Source organism: Apium graveolens, chromosome 4 (assembly GCF_009905375.1).
Source record: "Apium graveolens cultivar Ventura chromosome 4, ASM990537v1, whole genome shotgun sequence".
Lineage (NCBI taxonomy): Eukaryota > Viridiplantae > Streptophyta > Magnoliopsida > Apiales > Apiaceae > Apium > Apium graveolens.
The window spans coordinates 230,225,148-230,247,550 of NC_133650.1; positions in this window are offsets into that span (position 1 = coordinate 230,225,148).

Genomic DNA, 22,403 nt, shown 5'->3' on the forward strand with positions numbered 1-22,403 from the left:
CCTGAGTTTGTGGATCTTTGATTTGAGAAAGGGGAACTTTCTATAGGTGATCCATCTTGACTTCCTGCTCCTTTTGATAACCCGACGGATGGTGAATTTTAAGTTCCGATGGATGAAGCTGGTTGTCTCCCGACGGATAACACAGATTGCCTCCCGACGGATGGAGCATTATGCAACTTGACAGATGTTGAGTTTTGTGCTTCATTGGTAGTATATTTATCTGCATTATCCTTAGACACTGTTTCTTGATCACTTTCATCATCACTGTCATCACTAACCATCTCCACATTGTCGAATTTGAGGCTCTCATGGTAATCTCCATCTTACAGTCCTTCAATCTTTTTATCATCAAACACAACATGTATTGATTCCACAACAATGTTAGTTCTTAGATTATAGACTCTATATGCTTTACCAACAGCATATCCAACAAAAATTCCTTCATCTGCTTTAGCATCAAACTTCCCATTTTGATCAGTTTGATTTCTCAGAATATAGCATTTACAGCCAAAGACATGAAGAAGGTTAAGAGTTGGCTTCTTGTTCTTGAACAATTGATAGGGAGTCATGCATCTTGCTTGATTAACCAGAGAAATATTTTGAGTGTAGCATGCAGTATTTACAGCTTCAGACCGAAAACATGTTGGTAATTTTGATTCTTCAAGCATTGTCCTTGCAACTTCAATAAGTGATCTGTTCTTCCTTTCCACTACTCCATTCTGTTGTGGAGTCCTTGTTGTTGAAAACTCATGCAGAATCCCATTTTCCTCACAAAATGCTCTTATGACAGAATTCTTGAACTCAGTTTCATTGTCACTCCTGATTCTTCTAACCTTGAAATCAGGATGATTATTGACTTGCCTTATGTGATTGATGATGATTTCACTAGCCTCATCTTTAGACTTTAGGAAATATGTCCAAGAGAACTTTGAGAAATCATCTACAATTACTAGGCAAAATCTTTTCCTTGAGATGGACAATACATTGACTAGTCCAAAAAAATCCATGTGAAGCAGTTGCAGAGGCTCTTCAATTGTTGAATCAAGTTTCTTCTTGAATGATGCTTTAATCTGCTTCCCCTTTTGGCAGGCATCACACAGTCCATCCTTAGAAAACTCCACTAGAGGAATGCCTCTGACCAGTTCTTTCTTTACTAGCTCATTCATGGTCTTGAATTTTAAATGGGATAGCTTCTTGTGCCATAGCCAACTTTCATCCTGACTTGCTTTACTGAGAAGACAAGTTACAGATTCTGCATTAGATGAGTTGAAATCAACTAGGTACACATTTCCTTTTATCACACCAGTGAGAACCACTTTGTTGCTTCTTTTATTAGTTACAACACAGGCTTCTGAATTGAAGGTTACTGAGTTGCCTTTATCACAAAGCTGACTGATACTCAGTAGATTGTGTTTGAGACCATCCACTAAAGCAACCTCCTCAATGATGACATTGTCCTTTGAAATCAAGCCATATCCCAGAGTATAACCCTTGTTGTCATCTCCAAAAGTAATACTTGGGCCATCTCTTTCCTTAAACTCTGTGAGCAGGGTAGAATCACCAGTCATGTGTCTTGAACAACCACTATCCAAGTACCAAAGATTCTTTCTGTTTCCCTGCACACATCAAAATCAAATCAAGTTGATTTTGGTACCCAAGTTTCCTTGGGTCGTGCCTTGTTAGCTTTCTTTTTATGTTTCTTAGGCTTTATCTCGTTTGGCTTAGGAATTTCAGATTCATCCTTAGTCATTTGAGTTGGGCCTTTGAAACCATTCATTGCAACAGAATTATCATGCATATTATGACTAACAGGAAATGGCAAGCTGTGTGTAAACATGTTATTCTAGTAAGGCATGCTAAATGGCATTTGTGGCATACTATATGCAGCATAATAAGGATTAGGTGCAAATGGCATATTAGCAAATTGTGCATTCATGTTCTGTGTAGACATAGCATTAACATGCATGAGAGGCATGGCATTCATGTTAGGAAATTGAGGTTGCACAGACATGGAAGTAGGCATGACAGATTTGCAATTAACAGACAGATGATTTACACTACCACACTTGACACAGATTTTTTAAGGAGCATATTTATCAGGTGTGTAGTTATTGTGTTTGTTAATCCCTACTTTTCCATTCCTATTATTTTTCCTTTTAGTCTCTGTTTTTACCTCAATCTTTTCAAGTCTATCACTTAACTGTTTGACAGTCATGTGACCAACATTAGCCTTTTTCCCTTTCTTAACTTGACTCAACTCTCCTGAAACAAAGTTCTTGGAAACAGACCCATACTTCTCATTCAGCTTAACTAGTTTGGCTTTACTGATGGGCTTGCTCAAGCCGACGAATGATGATTTTCATCATTCGACGGATAACACTTTTTGTTATCCAAAGGATGATCCTCATCATCCATCGAGTCTACATCTGTTAGCGGTCCATCTACCAAATTAGGTTCGAGTTTCTCTCTATTTTTTTTCCAGGCTTCATCACAGAAGGACTCGATTTCTTGAACTTTGGTGATTTGAGCATGAACATACCTTGATGTTTTCCATGCCTTAATCACCTCTTGTTCACGCTCGAGCTGCTTCTTCAAAATTTCTTTCTTTTTCAAGGACTCACTTAATTCCTCCTTGGCAATCTTACACTCAATTTTTAATTTCTCAAAATCAATAAACTGAGATTCAAGCACATTATTCCTCTCACTCAAAAACAAATTGGTTTCTTTGATTTTAGCATTTTCTTTAGTAAGAGACTTAAGTGTAACACGCAAATGATATAACTCTGTAGACATGTCATTAATGGCATCATTACACTCAGCTTTAGATAGATGTGCAAGGTTTGTAGTAATTACCTGATTGCTTGAGGAACTTGTTTCTGTCTTATCAGACTTGACCATTAGGGCTAGATTGACATAACTGACATCTTCATCTTCATCCAGACCATCTGCTGCCCAGTTATTTTCTTGTGTAATAAAAGCCCTTTCCTTTTGCTTGAGTAGATCAAAGTATTTTTGCTTATAATCCACAGACACAAACTTTTTCTTACTGGACTCTGACTTCCTACACTCACTGGCAAAATGCCCTGCCAAGCTACATTTGAAACATTTGAATTTTGATTTATCCACCATGTTTCTATTTGGCTTGGCTGCTCCAAAGTTCTTCTTGAACTTGAGCTTGGCAAATCTCCTGGAAAGAAAATCTAGGTGCTCATCAATGTCCTCCATGTCATCTTGGCTCAATGAATCTTCACTTTCTACTGCAAGCCCCTTGCCCTTGTTCTCACAGACCCTTGAAGTTGATTCAACAGCTTCCATCTTCACTTCCTTCTCCTTTTCCAACTCAGCAACTAGTGCAATGGATCCTCCTTTCTTCTTTCCTCTCTCCATCCTTTCATCCTGCTCTATTTCAAGCTCATATGTTTTCAGGATGCCATACAGTCTCTCCAAAGTAAACTCCTTATAGTCTTGTGAGTTTCTTAATGAGACTGTCATTGGTTTCCATTCCTTTGGAAGAGATCTAAGGAATTTCAGATTGGAATCTTTAGTTTGATAGACCCTTCCATGCAACTTTAGAGCATTTAGTAGTTTCTGAAACCTACTAAAGATGTCAGTGAGAGACTCACTTTCTTCATTATGAAAATGCTCATATTGCTGAATCAGGAGCTGCATCTTGTTTTCTCTAACTTGCTCAGTGTCATCACATATGATCTGTATTGTATCCCAAACTTCCTTGGCAGTTTTTCAGTTGATAATGTTGTCAAACATATCTCCATCAACTCCATTAAATAGGATATTCATGGCATTTTTATCCTTCCTGACTTGTTCAATGTCAGGATCAGACCATTCATGCCTTGGCTTGGGGACTGATGGCTCATTTCCGGTTGCAGCTCTCGTTGGAACATGAGGGCCTCTTTCTATGCAGTCCACATAGGCCTCATCTTGAGAAAGCATATGAAGATGCATCTTTACCTTCCAATGATGGTAATTATCTTTATCCAGAAAATGGATCTTGACTCCAAAATCCTTCTTGTTCATCTTGCTGTATTGTTTTGATCTTTAAACTCTTTGTAAGTTAAGAGCTTTCTCTGATACCAATTGTTAGTCCCTTAAAAATATGACAAGAATTACAGAAGGGGGGTTGAATGGAATTCTTGAAACTTTTTCTTGAAATAAAATGTTCTAAGTCAAATATAAATATAAGTGTATTGATTAGCACAATACGGAATAAAACTTAAGTAAATCAAAACACAAGTAATTAAAAACAAGAGTCTTTAAAAACTTTCTGGTGGATTTGAATGATTCCACCAGAGATATATATATTATATATCGAGAGAACCCTGTGTGCAAAAATGCTCACAGCTGCTTACAAATATTGAACTGCTTAGAATACAGAGAAATGCTAAGAATTCTGCTTACAAATGTTTCTCTTGTTGTTTCTCAGATATTGTTTCTATTTGCTACTTTTTGGTTTATATATCACCAAGATTACAAATTAATAAGACAAGATAATAAAAACAAAAACTATCTAATCTATTACAATGCTACTTCATTACTCTATTCCAGCATCTTTGAATTGCTTCATAATAGCATGGAAATGACAATGCTTCTTTGTTCTCGAAAACCCAGTTGAATAGGCTACCACATTACATTTGCATCCACTCGACGCATGTGACTGTGTTATCCCTGTCAACTGATATTTGAATTCTTTATCCGCCGGGTTCATGATCATCCGTCGAGATATTGATCATCCATCGGGTTATCTATTTGATTATCCGTCGACTTCATTGTAGGTTATCCATCGGGTAGCAAACTGGCACTTGACTTTATTTCACTTATGCAGAATTACAAGACATCATCTATGTACAATTAATCAACCTATTCTGCATATCTAATTAAAGTCAACATGAGTTGAATACTACTTACATAATTTATACAATGGTGAATGCAGAAATGTGCTACAGACTCATTATTATATAAGCTACTCACTCGATGGATAAATAAGTCATCATCCGTCGGGACTATATTGAGTTTTCCGTCGGGACTATAATTCTTATGCGTCAAGTGCTACATTATTTCACTAAGTAAAATCTACTAAGGTGTTTTGTTCATGAAATCATCAAGTACACAACATATGCACAACAAATCAAGATTTACTATCACTGTCTGCCTTTGAACGCCTCAAACTATATGTATCTATCATAAAAGATACTATTTCAATTGACTGATAATATAAAATTGTCTATTATATGTTTATCCTTATCGTCTACCCATCTGATAATAACAGATAAGGATCATATTTTAATCACATAACGTTTAAAAGATACGTGGACTCATAATTCACATAACACGTAAACACATAAGGCACGTATCACATTATTCATGTAACATATGATTTAGTTCGGCAAAACATTCAACTCGGTGTGTTTAAAACTGAAATCGAGTCGAAATACGACTTTTCGATATTTACGCAACTCAGAAACGTTTACAAAATCAAGCAATCTTTCGAAACAAAAGATTTTGTCTCAAAAGTATTTTTAATAGAAGCAGAACATTTTTCGAAGTCTAGACGCGTTCGTTTCGTATTAAATGAATGAGCGGTCTATTTATTATGAATAAAATAAGAATAATTCATTTTATAATAATATTAATTGAATTTAAATATCTTTATATAATTTTTAAAAGATCAATAATGATTTTTAAATCATTATTTAGATTTATTATAAATAATTACATTTTATTTAATTATTTATAGATAAAATTAATTAAATACATGAACTAATCAATTAATTAAATCCATAAATAAATAATTAAAATAAATTATAAATAATTAAATCAAATTTAGATTTTTGAAAATAATAAAGAAAATAATTTTATGAAATTAAAATAATTTAATTAATTATTTAAAATTATTAACTGAATTAAATTTTGAATAAAAATGATTTTTTGGAAATAAAATCTGAATTTTGAATTAATTTTTAAAAACATAATTCCAGAAACATTTTTCTGAAACAACTTTGAAACCAGAAGGATCAAACGGTGGTTGATCAGTCAAACTCACCGGAAAGCTAAAGAACATCCGTTGGAATATGGAAAAGCCCAGAAACCGGCCGGCGTCCTGCGAACATCTGGATATAAAATAAAATAAAATACCATAAAGGCTATTTATACTTACGGAATATTGGTACCCCGTTGGATCATATTGGATATAAAAATAGATTACTTAGCCAACAAGTAAAAATAAAAATGATCCAATATGGTATCGGTTTAGGATAATTATCAAAACCGGGCTTTTTATTATACAACCTATAAGAAGATAATGTAATCAAAATATCCCGTTCCTCAAGAATACGGGTTTTATCGATTACCAAAACGAATATTGCTTCGAAAATTTTGCACCGGAACCCGCACGGGTAAAACCGTACTCCGGATCAAAAAAGTCAAAACATGCAAAATGCTCGGAATAATCAAATTAGGTTAGGAAGGAGTTTTTCCGGGACTTTCGGGTGGTAAAACGCAAAAATGGTTGAAGTTGGACGATTCCCGGCTATACAAAATAGTTTATAATTAATCGGGAAAATAATTTATTAAATCTATAAATCCTTTATAAAATCTTATAATAACATATAAATTACCAAAAAATATCAAAATTATCTATAACTTATTTTGGACATATATAAAAATTAAAATACTCAAATTTTATCACATATAAACATCCAAACATCAATTCCAGTTACCAGATAATTCACATAATAATCACATAATAATTATTTATTGATAAAAATAATTACACGATATTTCCCGGATATTACATCAACTACTATTGAATTTGTTATTCGTCGAGACTTCAGTATTATCCGTCGATACTTAAATTGAGTTATCCGTTGAGTCTCTAATGGATTATCCGTTGAAAGTGTCTTGAGTCATCCTTCAAGGCTTTGTGGTTTATCCGTTGAAAGTATTTTCTTAGCAGTTGATACTCTTTCACTTATGCAAAATTACAAGGCATCTCCTATTTACAATTAGACAACCTATTTTGCATATCTTACTAATAGTGAACATGACCTAGAATTTTCAACAACTTCTAAACCTCTAAATGATTACAGTATACAGAAATGTGCTACAAAAATTTATTAAAATATAAGCTACTCTATCAACAGATGAATAAGTGTGGTTATCCGTTGATAGTTATAAAAACACTTAATTAAATCTACTAAGGTGTTTTGGTGAATTATCATCAAGTCTACAACATATTCCTAACAATCTCCCCCAATTTATATCTAATAGAATTATAGGCATAAATTTAGGGGTACTTGATGATAACAAAACACCCTATTCAAATTAAACAAATAAATGTAGATAAAAATGCCAAGTAATGCTTTTTATTGAAAATTTCTACCAAGAGAGTTTGTAGAAATCTCACATGACATTTTTTGAAGGTGCTTCTCTAGACTGAGCAGATTAATTCTTTTTCCTTGACTGTCTAGTTTTCTTCCCCAGTTTCTCATTATTCTGTTCTATCTGATTTTGAAGTTGTCTATAGAACTCAGATTCATCTTAATTATTGAGATCGAACATCTCCTGTATTTCCTTGAGAGTATCATTGCTTGATAGTTTCACCTGGTATTCAAGTCTGAAGAATCTTCTAGTAAATCTTTCATCCCTAAACTCCATCATCCAGTACGGTCTGAAATGCACTCTACTTCCAGTGTATGGAATACTTAAGACTCTTGGTAGTGCATTTGGATCTCTCCAGCTTTGTTTGATTTGTTAAAATTTTGTTAAGTATTTCTGTTTTGGCCATCTTGGTGAATCTAAAATCCTTCTTTATAGCAGAAAATACTTTTACCAAGACACTATAGCCTTCATTGAGAATCCTGTATAGAGGCCAAGTTATTTCCTTTTCACCCTTATACCTGAACACCAACCTCTCTGACAATCTGTAAAAAACATCAATTGCTCTAACTTCATCCAGTTCATCTAGGTAGAGGTTGAGGTCTGAAAATTCTTTTATGTCACAGATGAAAAGTCGATCTTCCTTGTTGACTGTTGGCTTGGGTTTGGACAATGATTTTGATTAGGGTAAAACTTGTTTTCTAGCTGATTTCTTCCTTCTTTTCTTGGTGGGAATGGGTAGGTTTGGCTCAGGAATCGGTAGGCTTTTCCAGTCTGTTGGTTCATCCTTCAGAATTATTGGCTCACCATAAAAATTCACATCAGGATGGACCTTGAACTCAACTTGCTTCATTATAGGCATGGTTGTTTGATTTGTTGTGGTGGACTGAGTTGGCTTAGCTTCTATTTCATCATGTTCAACAATCTTCCTTTTTTCTCTAAACTTACAGTACCCTTTTCTTGATTTCTTCGGCTCTTGCTTCTTTTTAGATAAGGTTATCTCTGTTTCAGTTGAATTTACAGACAGTTCCAATTTTCTTTTCATTTCTTTAGTGGCCTACTTCTTCCTTCTTTTCTAAGCTCCTAGTCTTATATTTTTCTCATCTTTAGCTTATCCAAACTGAGGGTGCCCAGTCAACACAAATCATCTTGCCATATCTGTATATTCTTGCAATTCTTGTTCTTAACAAGGCATCTTTGGTGGTCTTGAAGCTTGCAATTGATGCACCCATCAGTTTATCTTCATCTGGTCTAGGAGGAGAATAATCAACCAACATTGGGTGCTTTGTTGATATTGTGACATTTGCTTGTTTAGGCGTTAGCACCATAAAGTTGTTGAACTCATTTTTCATTGAGGGTTCACCCTTATCTCATTTTCCTAGCTGCATGTCATTCATGGTAATTGGCTTCAACTTAGTGAAATGCTTCACAGATTGATCCTAAGTAGCAGTTGAGCCAAAATCCTTTGCAATTCTGTCATTAATCTTTTTCCTTTGTTCTTGGATCTTGTGCTCAGTTACTGAAAAATTGATTAAATCAATGTTGTCCAAAGCTAGTGGCTTAGAGATAGTAATAATGGGCACTATCACTTTACTGAATTGAATGTGCACATCCTTCTCCCCCTTTTTGTTATCATCAAGTAAAACGGAGTTTGAAGTTTGAGCAGACACCAACTATTGAAGTAGTTGAGTCTGTGTTGTTTGACCATCCAATATCTTGGCCACAAAATTTCCCACTTTTGAGAGTCTATCTGTTAGGGCCTCAACTTTCCTTGCTAAGTCACATTCTTTTCTGAGCTTGAGCTGCACTTCCCTCATTGTAGCTTCTGGAAGTTTCTCCTCAAATCTTTCATTCAACTCTTGTAATAACCCCAATTTTTGGAAATTTTTGAAACCCTGATGAATAGTAACTTTTGCTGATGATGCTGATTAAGGAAAATTATCAGACCACACTATATAGGAGTACTGTTATGAAAATTCTAAGATCGTATTAGTATTCCATAAAGTAAATAAGTGTATGTAAAGATCGTGAGAATCCAAATTCGAACACTTTGATTTTTCCCGAAAATCCACCAGATACCGAAAGAATTGAGTATAAGGTAACATGATTAAAAGGATTTAAATTCAAGGATTATAAGAGGAGATTATAAAAGAAATATAAATATTGAGAAAGGGTAGGGGAACCCAAATAATAAGATCCCGGATATGATCCCTCGAACGATAAACACGAATGAAAGTTAAGCGAACCGTATAACAGATCAGCGATCATTAACCAAGTAATTAGGAGTTAATCAAAGGGGTTAGTAGATGATGATGTCATCACACCAATAAGAGGAAGACAAGTGTAACAAGATGACATAAGTAGATGACATAAGCATGACCAAATGGGAAGGGTTGGTTGGTTGATTGTGAGCCACACAATTTTTACCATGGTAAAAGGTTAATTAATAAACAAAAAGGAAGCAACCAAGCAAACACATTCATTTCTCCCCCCCATCTCCTTGCTCACGGTTTTTTGAAGAAAAACAAGAAGAAAAATTTCCAAACCCAAGCTCCACTCAATCATAATTCAAGAGGTTTGTTTCATTGGATTCTATATTTCATAACTAAGAAGAGCAAGTAGTTTGAGTGCTTGAATCCAAGGTTTGCTAGCTCAAATAAATCATTTTAGTTTAGGGTGAATAGTAACTTTCAAGAAAAAAATTTTGATTCTTGATTTTATTTGTAAGGTCAAGGTAGCTTAAGCATAAATTGAGGCTTCCATGGGCATTCCAAGGATCTTTCATTGATTAAAAGCTTCAAGGAGGGTATAAAACTTCAAACCCTAGTTTTACTTTGAATATTTAGGAGTGGTTTTGATAAATATAGTTCATGAAAAGCATGATGCTTGTGTGTTTAAAGTTTGGTTGGGTTTGTAGTGATTGGATTTTAATTGAGGTGTTGATGATTGTTAATGGAGGAGTAGTAGTTTAAATATTTAAGCATGAATTGAACCTTGTTTGATTTAGTAGTTTGGTTGAATTTGAAGATAGTATGATATTGGATTAAATTGAGATTTTTGGGCTTATTATGACTGAAATCAGTAGCATTGATGTGTATCTTGAGTTGTTGTTGATTGGTAGTTGGATTGATATGATTTGGAATGGTAAAATTTGGGAAATTGCGTAAACATAGCCGTCGTAATGCCCGATTTACCTTAGACTGTTTTGTTCTTAACTTCAGGACCCGTGAACTCACTGTTAGATTCTGACCATTGCCATTTTTATATAGTTCATGTTACGAGCTTCGTTTTGATGTGTGGTTCACTTGAATCCGATGTACGGTTTAGGAGAAACGATCGTTTTAAGTAACGGCGTTTCGCGAACGAACCATTACCCCTCGCCTTACTTGGAAACCTTGGTTAAGGCACTTAAATGACTAATTGGAGTATGAAACAATTATGTAAAGTGGATTAGGCAGTTGGTAGAGTACTCGCGAAAGAATCGCCTTAAAATTCTTAATAGTTAATTTATTAAAAATGGTGGAGCGAAGGGTACTCGAACGACTTATGTGATTCGTTAAGCGTAGAAGTGACCATAAGCGAACGTTAGGGTTCAATTGGTTAAAGTCTAGTTTTTAAGCGACCGGGGTTTAATTCCGACTTATGTTGTTGTTCATAGGTTATCAGGCCCACTCTAAGCTTAAGTCTATCCGGGAACACTCAGGCAAGTTTTCTACCCGTTATACTGTTGTTGTGATGTTTATATGTATATGCATTATCTTGTGATAGATGCATGATGGTTATTAGCAAATCTTGCGATATATTGGAGCATACTGATATGGTTTATATGCATACCTATTTCGTAATCTTGATATCGAATTGTTGATTCAAATGCTTATAAGTTGCATAATACCTATGCTAGAGATAAGCAGTAGTTGCGTATACCCCTGATATAGGGGACCCAAAGGTGAACATTTTCTAAACCGGGAGACGATATTCCCGAGTATATTATATATATATATTTATATATATATATAAGATATAGTTTTCAAAACTATTAATCGAATAAGGTTTATTCGATAACTTTATTTTATTTAATGAATATTATTTTGAATATTCATTCGAGGACTTATGACTCCGTTTATTTTATTTAATGAATATCATTTTGAATATTCATTAGAGGACTTATGACTCCGCTTATTTTATTATATAATATTCTTTATTTTATTAAAGAATAATGTTTCGATAATCAAACTTATTTTCGATTATTCAAATAAAGATCGTACTTTCGTATAAGTATATCTTTGGTTATTTATTATTCATTTCAAGTATAAGTTTTAAAACTTCTACTTCAATTATTTTTATAAAGATTATCCTTTATGGGAATATTATTTAAATAATAATATTCAGATATTTTCTAATATATCGGGACTGATTTATTTCATTAAATCAGCATTACTCCAAACATTCTTAAAATTGTTTTCGAGTCTTCAAAATGATTTTAAAAGTTAGGGCGGATCCCAAAACTCATTTTTTTATATTTAAGATCCTCCTTTCGAAGGGGATTTAAATACTCGCTCAAAACCTGAGGGATCCGGCTCTATGGCGTATTTTATATTCGCAACAAGGTTGCTGTTTTGATAAAAGAGTTTTTGATTACTTACCCAACACTCGGGAAGTAAAATTCTTGGAACAAGTTAATCCATTAACAGGCACCGCCTGGGAAATATCGGCGAGTTTCCTTTCCAACTAGATACGACTTTTTGGTGGAGCCGTATCAACAAGTTTCTACTTGGGGAAAGGGGGGACGAGCTTTACGTTTCAGAGTCATGGATTTCATCTGAACTAGGAGTGGCGTAAGCGGTCGAGTGGCGCCGGCCCAGCCTTATTATATTGGCCCAAATGGCCTGGAAGTTCCGCTAAGATGGTCCATTCCTTAGGAGTCCAGGGTTCGGTTGACAAGTAAATCCGACTGTTCTCCTCTACATGTAGAAAATGGTGGGGTTGCACTGCTGCGACTGATCTGAGTGGTCTTTCTGGCGCGACAAACTCCCGTAATGAGTTCATCATCCAATTGGATATTTCTGTAACATTACCCAGAGCACTTCGATAGAAAGGCTACGGCTGGGCGATTGTTGAGTGTTGGCAGGGTCGAGTTTTCAAAATGATGTTTTCATCAAATGAAGTATCTCGTAACTTCATTTCATTTTGATGATATTTCAAAGATTGATTCTATACAAGTTTTGTCGTATAGCTTCATCTATGGGATGAATTATTTATACCTTGAATGGTGGTAGTTCAAGTAGTATTCGGAAAAAGATATAAGTATATTGGAGTATCTTGTAACTTCATCTTTTCAACTTATATCTAGTTAATGATTATCTTATGAATGACAAAGGTTTTCAGAAAAATGTTGAGACAAGGGTAGATATATGAGATCACCTTGCAACGATATTTTTATACAGTTATAAACTGGAACTCTGTGTATATTATACATGTCAGAGGATTTCAAAGATTGTGAAAAGTATATATGTATATATATACTGAATATTTTGCGACTTGGTCGCGTTAAGATATCAACTTGGTTCTTTTCTTCTTGACCAAGACTTTCATGAGTACTATGAGAATGCTCATATATTGTTAATTATTATACATATTATTTCGGTGGGCTTGTTGCTCACCCTTGCTTTCTTCTTTCATCACACAACAACAGATAGACAAGATGAACAGGACCAAGCTCCCAATTGGCGAGCAGATAAGAAATGTTCCGCAGTTTCTTGTAGGCGTTGATGCTGCTGTAGCTGAGGTAGGAAGTACCAATAGGCTAGGCTTTCAACTTCTGATGTACCGGACTTATGTATCTATATGAATTGTAATAATGGTAAAGAAATGTAAATTTATTCAGAAACCCTCTTGAGGTGTAATGGCTTATAATGTGGAATAAAATGACTTGTGTTATTTTTGGTATTCATCTATGAGACTATAACTTGTGGTGTGTGTGTATATTGTGGGGTCACAGTACGCAGTAGTTGGTTGACTGTTAAGATTAAGTATTGATAAGGGAAATGGAACTCGTGACAACCCGAATCCCCGACCCCGGATTTGGGGGTGTTACAGCTCTTTCTTAATTTCCTCGATGGTATTCATCATATCATCCACATCTTGAGTCTGTTTGAGATTTTGAATTTTATGCAATTGAAGAGACTCAAGATGGGCTTTCAGAAGAGCTTTGGTGTTGGCATCTGTAGTAGCTTGAATAGATAATTGAGTTTGATTGATTAGCTTGAACATTGTTGATGTGAAATGATGATAACTGCAATCCTTTCTAAGCATCCATTCTGGAGTTGATGTAGAAAAGCTAGGGCCTTCATCTCCCCCTAATGTGGTTCCAGCTTCAACATTAAAATCATCTTCAAACTCAGAATCACCATGAGCTCCAAAGTTAGAATCCACATCATCAGTTGTAGAAGGTAGAGAGGACACAATATCCTTGGTCCTTTGCATAGATGTTGTTGTGTGTACTAGATTTAGTGTCCTTTCAGCCTACTCATTTCCCTGAACAACCAATGTTTGGTAGGCTGTAACAGGGTGAGTAAATGTCTCAGCATCTAGGTAAATAGAATCTATAAAATCTCTGTATTCTTGTTGATATAATCTTTTCCTTTCAGCCTCATGGATATTCAATGACTCACTTACAATGGCTTCCCACCTTATCTCTCATGTACCTGCATTTCTCTTATTATCTCTCTCTTTTTGCATCAAGAGCTCCCCTCGGCTCCCCACCCTCACATCCTCACCTTCACCTTCTAAAGTGGGACTCCTCTCACTCACTTTTACCATGCTGGAAGAAATAGCATGCGGAAGTTCACTCATTTCCTCTCCTTTTGCCTAAGAGTAACTCAGCCTCTCACTCAAGTCACTCAATTCCCTCAAACCTGGGAGTGATTGTACAACTACTAATTCATCTACACTTGTCACAATTTTGGAGATATCAAGGTTTATAGAGACTTTCAACGGATAAGTGATATCCGTCGAAGTAGCAGTTGTGAATGTCAACGGATAATTGTTGTTAAGCTTATCCATTGAGGGACAATCACTTATCGACGGATGAGGAATATCCGTCAAAGAAGTAGAAATTAAAAAGTTAGGAGTTAAAATTATGGTTGAGTCTGTGGAGATTGATTTTAGATTTTATGCACAGACTCATCATTAGTTTCAAAAAGAAAGGGCAAGTGAGCAAACAAATAATCAAGAAAATGATGCTCACTTGCTGTAGATTTTGGCTCCTCCATAAATTTTAAAGATGGAGAATCAGGAATTGATATGTTTATTATGTCTACATCCAGTGAGTGTGTGGGAGAACTCTGTGTATGTGTGTTGTATCAATGAGAGAATTTGGTTGTGACTCTACATTTATTGGAGCCACATCAAACTGACTTTGAGATGGTGCTGTAACTGAGTCTTTGACTACAGTTGGCACTGTGTGTGCACCCTGTGACTCCGCCAAGGGTTTCAACTTCTTCTTTCTAATATAAGTTTAAGTTTGGTCTATGGTGTCCCTACCCCTTTTGTTCTTTGCTCTTCGAGAAGAGCTTATTTCAATAGTCACATCCTTTTGGGAGGATACAACTGATAATGTGCTAATTTCCTTATTAAGCACCACAACCTTTTGGGAGACTGTGTAGTGGCTTGGCTGAGACACACTATCCTCTCTCACCTTATCCTCAGGGCTTCTTTGATTTTCACCCTTTCCCTCACCTTGCTCGCTACCCTTCACACTCCCTTCAGGTGTTGTGGTAGTTTTTAAAACTAGTTTCTTTTGGGAGAAACTAGAGTGTGGCTTCTTTGATTTGGGTTTTAAAGATTTTGATTTAGTGGCTTGGGTAGACATCTGTTTGGTTACAGTCACAGATGTCATAGCCATAATTAAACTCAAAGAAATAGCAGGTTGGGAAAAGTTAGAGACGGGAACATTTACCTCACTTACCTGAGGTGCCTCCATTATTGGCATGTACTGAAGATGCACTTCATCATTGAGATTGTTCCTGCATAAATCAGCAAGCACTCTCTTTTCTTGGACCCAACAAGCAAGCTTGTTTTTGGGTTCTCAATTAAAAGATATTTAGATACATGGTTAGCTAGCATCATAAGAAACCTAGCATAATCCACATTTTTGGTCTTTTCTTAATATCTCCTAACTTATACCCAAACTCTAGCATGACATAATTATTAAAATTAAAATACTTGTCATTTAAGAGCATGTACAATATATTAAGCATGGAAGAAGTAATTGCATCAAAATTAATTATTTTTCCAGAAAATACTTTTATAAACGAATCACACAGAAAGCTCCATTCTTTTCAAAGGCCCTTTCTTCCGATTCCACCTAAATTAGCAGAATCAAGAGAGTAACCCATAGACTTAAGCATGTTACTCACATCAAGTCGGTGTATGGAACATATGTGTTATTTTCAGGCAATTTAAAACAAGCTTGAACTTCATCACAATTAACATATAAATCATTACCTTTAAGACTGAAGGTAATGGTCATGTTTGTAGAGTTAAAAACGGCTGTAGTTCAAACTTGCTCCACAACCTCACAGTAAATCATAGGAGACTTGAGCATAGAGTATAATAATTTGCAGTTTTGAATGAAGTCTATATCTTGTGAAAGTCTTCGGAGTCAATAATCTTGTCCACAAGTGCTACAAAGTTATTTTTCTCGTAGACAAACCCAGATTGAGACATGATTTTGACTACTGGTGCCATTTTTGCTTAGCATGCAGTTACAGAGTGAAATGAGTTTTGGAGATGAAGAGAGTAAAATTTGCTTTATAAATTCAGAGAAAGATAAAAGTGAAATAGAAAAAGGGAAGGGGCTTTTATACTTTCTCAGAAAAAGATAAACAAATAATTAAATGTAAAATAAAGTATCCAATTATGACGCCTTCCAAACCCGGGTCTGAAGTTTGGGGTTCACAACACACACACAATATATATAAACTTGCTTATGATAATAATAATAATAATAATAATATATGCAGTGACCCTACTTACCTTCATCCACGGATTGCAATAGGTTAAAGTATGCACACAAGCCACAACTTAATTATATTACAAACTTTCCAAATCCCAACTAGTTTAACTTACATCTGAATATTAAACATTCTTACAAACTTTCAAACTTAAACTATTACAAAAGACTTCAGCTAGCTTATTCCGTCTCAACCTGGAATCCTAGCTCGCACACTTGATTGGGGATCCTCGCTACCAACAGGTTCCTTCTTAACTGGAAAAGAACATAAACAGAATCGCAAAAATGAGCTAACTAGCTCAGCAAGTCATGGTGACAATACTGAGATTAAACAATGATCAAATGAAATAATTTAGGGTATCAAGTTTCTTTATAAGCAATGATTAGAATTGGATATTTAATTTTCATTTTTAAAACCAAGGTTAGGCTGCTGATCAGTCACGCACTAACCCCGAGGAAGGCACACAACTATGTTCTAATTACTTGATCCAAGGCACACATTGGCCTAACATGACCACCAATCTGGTCTGACCATGAATCTGGTTCATATTTATAAAACAATCCAATTCTATAACAATAACAAAATAAACAAAGTAAATCAATAAACAGAATCATAAACAACACTGGTTTTCAAGTATAATGTGGTTTACAATCACCAATAGGATATAACAAGGTAAGTACAAAGATTGGCTATCAGCCGATATACGAATTAGATAACAGAAGAATCAAGGTCTCGTGGTTATAAGGATTAATCTTCTGATGTATAAGGTATGAAGGTTTGTATGTTAAACAATTCCGGTTTAGTGATCGGTATTTAGTTCGTATGTATTTATGGAGTAGTATCGTATATCTGTGGTTCGTATCTGGGTATTTAACAATCAATGGCTTACAAATAATAAGGCTTACGGCTCAAGGATCAATAAATGGAATTAGGGTTTAGGGTTAAACACTTCAAAGCACTTGCAATATTAATAGAACTAATCGATTACTTGTAACATATCTTGAGAAGGTTCAAAACACTTGCAATATATCATAAGAAAGTTCGAGAATACTCGCCTTATCTCGATTCGGTAATAGTTCTCTTGCTTTCGTTCACCATCTCCTCATCACTGACTATCTGCTTCCCCTTTCTACGCCTCGCTTCCTTTGCTAAACATCACAATCATCTATTAATACTATTTCTCACTTTATTCTATTCATTACAAGCTTCTATCTACCCTTCGTTTCACCCAAATCCGACTTACGAATCGAAAGTTATTATAAAAACAGTCAAACCATACACATGTATGCATACAATACACCAATCGGATCACATATAGCCCATAGCACGTAAGATATTTGATAAAAATACTTATTCAAAGAAGATTCAGGTTTAAAATGATTTTTCAGATATTTAATACGGATTTTTAAACATTTTTCGAAATTAAAACGGGTCGTTGAATCATTTATAAACAATTAACATAGTTCGAATATCTGAATTTGACTTTAAAATCATTTTATAATAACTATCGAGCATTGAAAACAATTTAAAATAATATTTTAAAACTCGAAACTATTTTTCGGAATTTTAAAATCAAAATAAATAATTAAATCTAATTAAATAATCAATTAAAATTTATTAATAATTAATTAAATCAATTAATCAATTAATATTCAAAATAATTGACCAATTAACTAATTAATTATCAACTAAAATTAATTAATTAAATAATTCAGATTTATTTTTGAATTAAAAATAATTTTTAGAATTAAAATAATGATTTTTGGAATTTTTAATAATTAAAATCGAATTTCTGAAATCAAAATAAATAGAAAATATGAATTTTATAAATTTTTAAAACAGGAGTTCAAAATTTGCAAGTTTTTGAAACTACAGGGACCTAACTGTTTCTTTCTCAAAACTTCAAGGATTAAAGTGCAATTTTTGCTACCCGTGGCCGGAAAACGTCTTGTTTCGTCGGAGAAGACGTTCCCGGAATCCTCACACCACTATCTCCTCCTGATTTGATCTACAAATCACCAAGAATTTATCCATGCAATTATTTTTAACAAATAACCCCTGAGTTGGCCGGAAAAGCTCGAAAAAAACTCGTCGGACGACGAGTTCTTCTTTGCTCCGGTCAGGCCAACTCCGGCACCGTCTGTAGACGAGACCACCACCAATCGATTCCTCTGTTCAAGCTCTACACATCCATACCAATTAATCAATCTAATAACCCCTAGATTAAAAAGCCATAATTTCAATTGAAAACAATCATACAGGTTATAAACCCTAATTTCATAATTCGAAGATTAAACCCACTTTTGAGCATGTTATTGAACTCCAAATGACTATTATGACATACCAAAATGATAAGAATTATATTATCTACAACATGCAATCATCAATTCATACAAACAACATCAAAATGAAAAATTCATAATTTAATCCAAAATAATTCGAAAATAAATAAAAATATAGAAAATTACCGGATGATTCTACAGTATTATGGATTACAAATTCTCAAATTACTCTTCAGGACCTTTGTTTAGTTACTTGAACTCCAAAATCCGATATCGATAATACCTCCAAATCTAGGTTTGATTCTCAAGAACCACTATGAATATATTGATTTTCTCTGAAAATTATATATTTAACTGACTGAAAATGATTTTCTGTATAAAATAAAATACGAAAAAGGCTATTTATATTTACAGAATATTGGTACCCCGTTGGATCATATCGGATATAAAATATAATGTTTATTTGATAAAACAGATCCAAATCAGTACCAGTTTTAGGATAATTATCCAAAACTACACATTTTGTAAATACAGAATTGGTGTCAGCGCTTTGGTTACACGAATTACGAGAAGATAATATAATAGTTTAATCAAAATATCCCGTTTCTCGAAAGTACGGGTTTTATCGTTTTACCGAAACAGATATTGTATCGAAAATTTCATACTGGGACCCGCACAGGGAAAACCGTACTCCGGATCGAAAAAGTCAAAACATGGAAAGTGCTCGGAATATTGCAATTAGGTTAGAAAGGAGTTTTTCCGAGACTTTCGGGTTGTAAAAACATAAAAACGGTTGAAGTCATTTGATTCCCGATTATACAAAATAGTTTATAAATACTCGGAAAAATAATTTATTAAATCCATAAATCATTTATAAATTATATAACAATATAAAAATTAATAGAAAAATATCACAATTATCTATACATTATTTTGAACATATAAAAATTAAAATACTCAAATTTTATCATATTTAAACATCCAAACACATATACCACTTAACAGATAATTCACCAAAAATCCACATAAAAACCACCAAATAGTTATTTATTGATATAAATAATTACACGATATATTCCGGATATTACATCCTTCCCCCCTTAAAAGGATTCTGTCCTCAAAATCTCCTAAGAAAATAAATGAGGGTACTTTTCTCGCATATCACTTTCTAGCTCCTAGGTTGATTCTTCAACCCTTGGGTTTCTCTATAACACTCTCACTAACTTTACTTTATTTCTTAACACCTTCTCTTTTTATTCTAGAATCTCTATCAGACTCTCTACATAAGACAAATCTTCCTGAAGTTCTATCGGCTCATACTCAATTACATGCCTGGAATCTGGATTATACTTCTTAAGCATCGATACATGAAAGACATTATGAATATGCTCCATATGCGGAGGGGGGGGGGGTAACGCTAATTCATAGGCTACCTTGCAGACACGCTTCAAAATTTCAAAAGGTCTGACATATCTAGGACTTCACTTTCCTTTTTTTCCAAATCTATTCAACCCTTTCCACGGTGAAACTTTCAACAATACTAAATCTCCATCTTCAAATTCCATATTTTTCCTTCATTGATCTGCGTATATTTTCTGACGGTCTTGGGCTGCAATTAACCTTTTCCGAATAACTTCAACAACTTCTTTTGTTTGTTGCACCAATTCAGGTCCAAGTATCTTGCGTTCTCCTACTTCATCCCAATATACTGGTGATCGACATTTACGTCCATAAAGGGCTTCATAGCGTGGCATCCCAATGATAGCATGGTAACTGTTGTTGTAAGAAAATTCTACCAAGGGTAAATGCTCGTCCTAATTTCCTTTGAAATCAATAGCACAAACACACAACATGTCCTCAATTATCTGAATCGTTCTTTCGCTTTGGCCATCGGTCTGTGGATGGTAAGCTGTACTCATTTTTAATCTGGTTCCCAAACATTCTTGAAAACTTCTCCAAAATCTCGAATCAAATCTTGGATCTCGATCGGATACGATAGACACAGGAACTCCATGTTGAACTACTATCTCTTTCAGATATATGTGAACCAACTTGTCCAAGAAAAATCTTTCATTAATAGGCAGAAAATGAGCTGATTTAGTAACTCTATCCACTATAACCCAAATGGCATCGTGGTTCGCTTTCGTCCTTGATAATCCAACTATAAAATCCATGGAAATATGCTCCCACTTCCATTCTGGAATCTCTAATAGTTGCAATAGTCCATGTAACACCCCCAGATCTGGGGTCAGGGATCCGGATCGTCACGGTCTTTCTTTTCACAATTATCACTTAACTTAATTAAAAATAAACAACCTCAAGCTGTGACCCCACACTAACACACACCACCACATGTCATAGTCTCAGAGATGAAATTGAAATAAGTACAAGTCCTTGAATCCATAATTAAAAGTTATTACAACCCAAAATGATTACTTGATAAATTTATAGTTAATTGCCATTATCTGCCACAAGTTATAATTATACATAATTGATTCTCAAAAGTAGAATGCCTGATCTATCAATAGATCTACCTCTACAGCTATAGCAGCTACAACATCAACGGGAAGACGCGGGACGCTTCCCACGCGCTTGCGCTGGGTCTGCTGGAGTCTGGCCATCTTTCCTAACGGTTGTTGTGTGATGAAGAAATAAAGCAAGAGTGACCCTTACAACTCGCAAGATAATATATAGTGATAACAATAATACAAGTATCTAAATGGATACTTACTAGAATCTTTTATCATGTGTAAGGTAATTACTTACTGGGTATAAGATTTAAAAGAAGATGAAGTTACCAATTACTTCGCTACACTTATACCATTTTAGAAATCTACTTGAACTACTACTGTTCAAAGTATAATAAGATTCACGAGGTCATCCCATAGATAAGACCACAAATAAAACTTGAATATATTTGATCTTTGAAATATTTTGAAAAGAAATAAAGTTACGAGATACTTCATTCAATGGATACACCAATAAAACTGTTTGACCCTGTCAATGCTTCGGCAACCACCCATTCGTAGCCCTTCGATCGAAATGCTACGGGTAGTGTTGCAGAATTATCCAACTGGATGATGAACTCATTACGGGAGTTTGCCGCGCCAGGAAGACCACTTACGATGATCAGTCGTAGTAGTACAACCCCACCATTTTCTACATGTAGAGGAGAACCTGTCGGATTTACTTGTCAACCGAACACTGAAATCCTAAGGAATGGACCGCCTTAGCGGAACTTCCAGGCCATTTGGGCCAATATAATAAGGCTGGGCCGACGCTACTCGACCACTTACACCACTCCTAGTTCAGATGAAATCCATGACTCTGAAACGTAAAGCTCGTCCCCACTTTCCCCAAGTAGAAACTTGTTGATACGGCTCCACTAAGAAGTTGTATCTAGTTGGAAAGGAAAAACTCACCGATATTTCCCAGGCGATGCCTGTTAATGGATTAACTTGTTCCAAGAATTTTACTTCCCGAGTATTGGGTAAGTAATCAAAAACTCTTTTATCAAGACAGCAACCTTGTTGCGAATATAAAACACACCACAGAGCCGGATCCCTCAGGTTTTGAGTGAGTATTTAAATCCCCTTCGAAAGGAGGATCTTAAATATAAAAAATGAGTTTTGGGATCCGCTCTAACTTTTAAAAAATCATTTTGAAGGCTCGCGAAACATTTTTAAGAATGTTCGGAGTGATGCTGATTTAGTAA